An 8,000-nucleotide genomic window follows, 5' to 3' on the forward strand; every position below is an offset into this window, starting at 1 on the left:
AGCTCCTTTGGCCTTCTCCTGGAGAAAGGAGTTTAGTTGTTGTTTTTTAGTTTTTAATGTCTCCGTGTTGGTAGGTACACTTTCCAGCTCCTTTATGTCAGCCTCTAGCTGCTCCATTGCTCTTTTAATGTTCCCTGAAGAGTACGCAGTGTATTGCTGGCAGAACACCTTAATTTGACCCTTGCCAACCTCCCACCACTGACACAGGGAGGGAAACAACTCTTTCTTTGATTCCCAGTTGGCCCAGAACAGCTTAAAATTCCCACAGAAATTTAAATCCTTTAAAAGCTTAACATTAAAATGCCAGAAGGATCCAGGCTTTCTAGCAGGAGATAAAAGTAGATCTACTAGAACTAAATGATGGTCTGTGAAGCCAACCGGGTGAATTTGACAGTTTGTCACACGGGTAATAAAAGGAGCGGATATGTAAAATCTGTCCAGCCGGGCACCATGGATCCTGCCGTCTGTTATCTTTATCCAGGTGTACTGCCTGGCCGAAGGATGTTGCCTCCTCCACGGGTCCACTAGATCTGCCTCCTTGACTGTCTGGCCCAGGAAAGAGGAGGACTGAGGATGGAGCTCCTGTCCTGTTCGGTCCAGATTGACATCCGTGCAGCAGTTCCAATCCCCCCCCATTACAATACATTCCCCTTGACCAACACTACCCAACATGTTTTTTAATAATTTAAAAAGAGTAACCCGTTCAGGACCTTGGTTGTGTGCATACATGTTGATTAAATTAAAAATAATACTGTGTATTTCTACTCTTATAGTCAGAAACCTGCCTGCCATGCTCTCTGTGCTGGATAGAATTGTCATGTTTAAAGAGGGAGAAAATAACACAGCGACTCCTGCGCTCAGGTTAGAGCCATGGCTGAGTATGTGCTGCCCCCCCCACCATACTCCCCAGTCTGTCTCATTCAGGCAATCACTGTGTGTCTCCTGTAAAAAAAGGACATCCAGCTTTTTACTTTAAAAAGTTCTGATACTAAAAACCTTTTCTGAGCACTTCTACCCCCGTTAATGTTTAATGAGGCTACCCGTAATGCCATGAGAGGATAAAAAATGCAGCTTAAAAAGACAAACAGGTACACACAGCAGAAAGAAAACACCCAGTGATGAATGGTCATGGTCAATTTTATTTACAACTTTTTCTTCTCTTGGACCGTATATTACATGGTAGACCTTTTTTAGCCGCAGTGACATGCTTCCTGAGCCTATACCTTCTTTTCTCATCCAGGACATCCGTCCCCACCACCTTCTGCAGTGTACTGACTGTCTGAATGAACTTTTCTACGTCTGGGAAGTACTCCCCTACTTCCACTGCTTTGCCAAATGATTCATCCAGAAACTCATTGACCTCTTTTAATGAATATAAATCTGCGCTTAGTGAGATGCTGTCAGCTAGAGACACATTATCAGATTCATAATCTTCCTCCACATCCATCTCACTAACCTGACTGTTGTTTACTTCAGCCTGTGGTTCTGCCTGCTGTGCAGGACCACACTGCATCTCCTGTTGTTGCTCGGCAACAACCACCTTTTCTATTTCAACCTGTTTCTCACATCTCTTCTTCGACCTCACCGCAGCCACCGGCACTACCGGTACCACCGGAGCCGACCCGGGAGCCGCAGCCACCGGAACCGCATCCGCGGCACCGGGAGCCTCAGCCCCCGTAACCGCATCCGCGGCACCGGGAGCCGCCGCCCCCGGAACCGCATCCGCGGCACCGGGAGCCGCAGCAGCAGAACCAGTAGCCGCAGAGGATGCAGCAGCACCGGCCGACCGGCCCCACACAGGCCGAGTCACCCCAGCGCTGCCCTCCCCTCCTTCCGCTCCAGCGGCCCCCCCCGCCCGTCTCCCGTTCGGGCACGTCACTTTCTTGTGTCCCACTTCTCCACACTGAAAACACTTCATGCTCCCCGAGCTCGCATAAACCATGTAGAACTGTTCCTCGTAGCGAACCCGGAAAGACACGTCTAGTGTCTGAGACTCATTCTCCAGAAACATGAAGGCTTGTCTCCTCAGAGACTGGACGTGCTTCAGCTTCGTGTCTCTGCACCCCAGAGCCACCGCGCGGAACCCACTCGCGAACTTCCCGAACCTCCTCAGCTCTCTCTCCAGAGCTTCATTGGGGATGAACGGGGGGACACCGGACACGGTGATCCGGGTGGAAGCTACCGCTAGCGGGGACACTTGAATGAACTCCTCCTCTAAAGTTAAACCGCTCTCAATTAGCTTAGTGACCGAGTCTGGATCTTTAAAAAAGATCACCAGCGCCTTGTTCATCCTGGAAGCGTAAGAGATGTTCTCATGTCCCACCTGCTCCCCCACAGCCAAAAGCACCTGCTCCACCGTGGAGCTGAGCTGAGGCACCAGCCTGACGCCATGTCTCAGGGACATCGGCGGCGTCCCTGCGGAAGCCATCCCCCCCACAGACACGGCAAACACACAGACAAACTACACTAAACGTACACAAACACTACACAACAATGAACATACAATAAACATACAGAAATCTGAATAAGTTTGAACGCGCTTTCCTTCACCTCCTCTGTCTTCACAACTACACCTCCACCAACGAAGAAGAAGAAGAAGAAGAAAAAGAAGAAGAAGAAGAAGAAGAAGAAGAAGAAGAAGAAGAAGACGTAGTAGAAGAAGAAGAAGACGAAGAGGAAGACGAAGAAGAAGACGCCGACGACTGCGGCGACGAAGACTACGACCTGGTGCGCGACGCCGTTGCTGCAGATTCCTCATCGTGCACATCTTCGGAAGAAGAAGAAGAAGAAGAAGAAGAAGAAGAAGAAGAAGATGATGATGATGGAGTAGGAGGAGGAGGACAAGGACTCGTGCAAAGAGAGACCTTCCTGTCCAAAAACGGAGAAATTAGATGGTCCTCGACGCCGTACCACCGCGAGGGCCGCTCCGCCTCCACCTCCACCTCCACTTCCTCCTCCTCCTCCTCCGCTACGCCCGTCGGGGTCCCTTCCCGGGCCCCACGACGCACGCGACGTCCGGCGTCAGCGACGCGGTCTCGACGTTCGGCCTGTTTGTCACGCCGACGGTAGAGAACATCGTCCTGGAGATGACTAATCTGGAGGGTCGTCGGAAATACGGCGACGGCTGGAAAGGGATGGACGCGACCGACCTGCAGGCCTACATGGGGCTGCTGATCTTGGCGGGCGTCTACAGGTCCCGGGGCGAGGCAGCCGCCAGCCTGTGGGACGCCGAGAGCGGCCGCGCGATATTCCGCGCCACGATGCCCCTGAAGGTCTTTCACACATACTCCAGACTGCTGCGATTCGACGACCGCGAGACGAGACGTGAGAGACGCGCATCCGACAAATTGGCGGCCGTGCGAGAGGTCTGGGACGCTTGGGCGACGAGGCTGCCGCTCCTCTACAACCCGGGGCCCGAAGTGACCGTGGACGAGCAACTGGTTCCGTTCAGAGGTTATTCTTTTTGTTATTCTTTTCGTCGTGTTTGTTATGTCGTGTATCGCAGCCGTGTATTTTTTCTCGTCGCGTTACGTGTCACGTGGCCTCGCGGGTTGACCGCCGGTATGCACCTGGCGACTCGGAGATTCTCTTATTTTGTCTTCTTTCCTGAAGATATTGTCGATGTTCACGTTTCGTCTCTTCTCCTCTATCCTCTCCCCTACCCCCCCCCCCCCCCCCCTCAAACACGCACGCACGCGCACGCTCACACGCGACAGGCCGGTGTCCGTTCCGACAGTACATGCCCAGCAAGCCGGCGAAATACGGGATCAAGTCGTGGGTGGCGTGCGACGCCGTGTCCAGCTACGCTTGGAAGATGCAAGTCTACACCGGAAAGCCGAGCGGCGGGCTCCCGGAGAGGAACCTGGGGCTGCGGGTCGTGCTCGACGTCACCGAGGGACTGAGCAGGCGCAACGTCAATTACTTCACCTCCTACGAACTGGCGCGGCGGCTCCTGGAGAGGAACGTCACCGTTGTCGGCACGGTTCGGAAGAACAAGCCGGAGCTCTCGCACGCGGCACTCGGAGGCGGACGGCAGCGACCGCGCGGACGGCAAACCGGTCGTCGCCTTGACTACAACCGCAACAAAGGAGGCGTGGACAACCTGGACAAGGTGATCGGAACGTACAGCTGCAGGAGGAAGACAGCGCGCTGGCCCCTGGTCGTCTTCCAAAACATCCTCGACGTCTCTTCCTACAACGCCTTTGTGATATGGCGAGAGGTCAACCCCGACTGGATGTCGGGCAAGCGGAACAAGCGGAGGGTGTTCCTCGAGCAGCTGGGAAAGGCTCTCGTGGCTCCGTACATCGCGCGGAGGGAGCGCGTCCCTCGCACCGAGGCGTCCGCCGCGGTCGTGAAGGCCGTGAAAGCGGCCGCCGCCACCGCCGAGCCGAGAGACGTTGACAGCGACCGAGAAGACACCCGGCACGAGCGTCCGGCCGCCCCTCCGGGCCTGACCCTGCAGCAACAACAGCCACGACAACAGCCACAACAACAACAACAACCCCAGGGTCCGGCCTCCTGTGTAGCCCAGGTCGTCGCAGCCGCCGCAGCCTCCGTGGCAGCCCCGCTCGCGGCGAGTAAGAGGAAGAGGTGTCAGATATGCCCCAGGAACAAGGACTGTAAAACTCACGCAAAGTGCCGCGGGTGTGACAGATACATCTGCAAGGGCTGTTCACTTTTCTATTGCCCATCTTTCGCGTGCTGATGTGTGGCGGGCTGTGCGTGTACGCGTGTGCGTCTGTGGGTCTTGTGCTTCATCATCATCATCTTCTTCTTCTTCTTCTTCGTCTTCTTCTTCTTCTTCTTCTTCTTCTCCTTCTTCTTCTTCTTCTTCTCATCACCGAGCAGGAGCAGGTTTCGATAACACAAACGGAGGGAGCCTGTCAGTTCAGCGTTGCGAGTCTCAGGGTCACGAGGACCCCGATCGGAGAGACGGCCCTCGACGCGAGCGGCAGCGCGGCGACCCCCCCCCCCCCCGGCGTGAGCCTTCGGGTCGCAGAGACCCACGCCGAAGAGACTCCCCAACGTGGGCGGTCCCAGGGGTCCTACGTCACACCATTGGGCAACTTGGAGCGGGTGTGACAAATACATCTGCAAGGGCTGTTCGCTTTTCTGTTGCCCTTCGTGCGCGTGCTGATGTGTGGCGGGCTGTGCGTATGCACGTGTGCGCGTGCGTCTGTGTGTTTGAAGCAGGGTATCGCGACGAGCGTTTGTCAAATCGCTACAAAAAACGCTCACAGCAAACAGCATGGGGAAGCAGCGACAACACAAGGGTTAAAAAAAATATATATATAATTTTTTTTTTTTTTTTTTCTAATTTTAATTTTATTGAGGCGGGCCAATTTAAAATGGATGGCGGGCCGCAGATGGCCCGCGGGCCGTAGTTTGGACACCCCTGCCTTAGGTGGTCATAGTGGTGGAGGTGGCCTTCGTGCTGCTATCCATCCCAACTGAGGTTGTGGCTGATGGCTTACTGTCCATAGATTTGGATGAGGATTTGGGCTGTGGGGTACTACAGCAAACACATTTTGCATCTGATGGCTTGTTCGGCACCAAGCAGACTTCACAGGTCCAGTTAAGCGGGTTGATATCCCCAAACCCTGTTGATGGAGAGAGGGGGGTGGTGGTTGTGGAGCAGAAAGAGGGGAGAAGCTGAAGGTGGATGATGTTTGAGGCAGTGGAGGTGGTGGGAGCAGAAAGAGGGGAGAAACTGGAGGTGGGGAAGGTGGAAAAGGGGAAAAAGGGGGGAGAAGAAAGGAGGGAGAAGCTGAAGGTGGGGAAGGTGGAGGCGCTGATGGGATTGAAATGCACTAAAATGACAGCAGGATGCGTCTGGCCGTGGCACTCGTCACCCCACAGGGCTGAGCTCCAGCAGGCTTGGCCTTGATCTGTCTCCTCACTGGGGCCTATGGATCAGATGAGCCAAATTAGTCTTGTTGGGCCAGAGCCCAGCGGGGGGCCGCCAGACACTGGAGCCGAGAGGAACAAAGGGTTGTTAAACTTTGGGCGGGAAAACATCCTCCTGCAGGCTCAAGAATCTCCCCCTGGTGGTGGAAAAATGTCCTGGGGTTTTCCCAGAAGCCCCTGCTCAGTTCCAAGCCCCGCCCACTCAGATCCATTTCTGACACTCAATTGGCTTAAAGCCAGCATCATCCTATGACCAACTCCTCAAGGAGGAGGACCTCTCAGGTAGAACAAAACCACTGAGACCCCAAACATCGCAGCCATTTTTACCCTGCTCTGAAGACAACACCAGGCCCCCTTCGGGGCCTCCCAGCTGATTTAGGTGCTAAAGGGGGCAACCTTAACTTTTAGTTTAGCAACCAGAGTTATTTTATTTCATTTCTTTTATTTCTTTATTCAGTCGACGTTTTTATTTTCAAAAGGACTTTTGTTATTTTAACTTGAAGAGGCCGCGCACAGGAACTCGCTCGCCGGTCGAGCATCACAGACTTTCTTTCCAAATCCACAGCGGCGTTACCGTTGTTCATCCCCTGCAGAAGCGCGAGATTCATTCCGCTGAGGAGCACGAGCTCCACATCCCTGAAGAAGAAGGACGACGTTCATCCCATCGAAGCAGCACGAGCAAATCCGCTGTTTGTCCGGTCCAGCGGCCGAAGACCGCTTGAGAGACCACGTGATTCACTGGCCCGACGCGCACGCACACCGCGAGGGTGGTACAGTAAGAGGCTTTATTGTCTGGGCAGATGTTAATCTAATACGTAGCGTATTTGTTTTAATACTTGAATGTATTTGTTTTGTATGAGACCGCCGAGTCTCTAATGTTTAGCGGCGACTCGCCACTTCCGGTTTCCGGTTACGGCCTTGTGCCACAGTTTTTAAGCGCTGTGAGCAGCGTCTCCAGCTCATTGTGACCGTTTGAACAACTTTAAAGAGACTTTACCGGTCAAACCTCAGCACACAACGCCACTTGGGTGCTGAGTGGTAAAGTAAATGTAACTTGTCTCTGACGGTGCTTTTAAGAGCTTTGCTCTCTCCTTGTATGCTCTCTCTCTCTCTCTCTCTCCTTCTAAACCGACCTATACACACATCCGATCTGTATTTAGAATACAGTTCATGTAACATAGTTAAATCTATATTCAGAGAGGCTGGACACATCTGGAAGCCATGCGGCCGAACGCCAAAGCAGAGACAAAGAATTCTCTTTGTCTGAAAATCCCTTTGTGTAATTCATGTGACGACCACCAGTGTGAGCTCCGGCCACATGGTGTCATTAACATAGACTCCATTTTGGATAACGCAAGTTAAACCACCATTTTGAATCTATTATTGCCACGCCTCCTCTCTCCCTCTCCTCCCATTCTGGCTCTAAATTCATAACGGCTCCGCCATCTTGTTTTGTAGTCAATCCGCCATTATGAGAGTTTTTAGGCCTTGATTCCACGAATCATGATCGGCCGCCATCTTAGATGTGACGTAACCATGTGACTGCGTCATCGCCACGCCCCCTTCTTTTTCTCTCTCTCTCTCGCTCTCTCACACACCCACACACACACAGACACACCCACACAGACACAGACAGATACACACACAGATACACATAGATGAATACATGTGTTTTTCTAAATTGTGATAAGCGGCTGCTGTTGTTATCTTTGAAATATGGGAGTTTGTTAAAATGATGAATCATTAAATAACACTAACTTTATTTCACATGCTTACACATAGACACACACACACAGAGAGACACTTTGACACAGACACACACACACACACACCGAGACAGACATACATAGGTAGACCGCCGGTTTTACATGTATTTTCTGAATTGTGATAAGTGCTGCTGCTGTGTTTATCTTTGAAATATCGGAGCTTGTTAAAATGATGAATCATTGAATAACATTATAACTTTATTTCCCCTTTTTAATAAATGCTTTTGTAATTAAAGTATCTGTAGTCTGTGATTATTTGTGCATATGTATGTGATAGCAGCTGGATTATGATTGCCTGTGCTCGAACTTAGTAGCCTTCACTGTTAA

This window comes from Pleuronectes platessa, chromosome 8 (genome assembly GCF_947347685.1).
Source record: "Pleuronectes platessa chromosome 8, fPlePla1.1, whole genome shotgun sequence".
NCBI classification, from domain to species: domain Eukaryota; kingdom Metazoa; phylum Chordata; class Actinopteri; order Pleuronectiformes; family Pleuronectidae; genus Pleuronectes; species Pleuronectes platessa.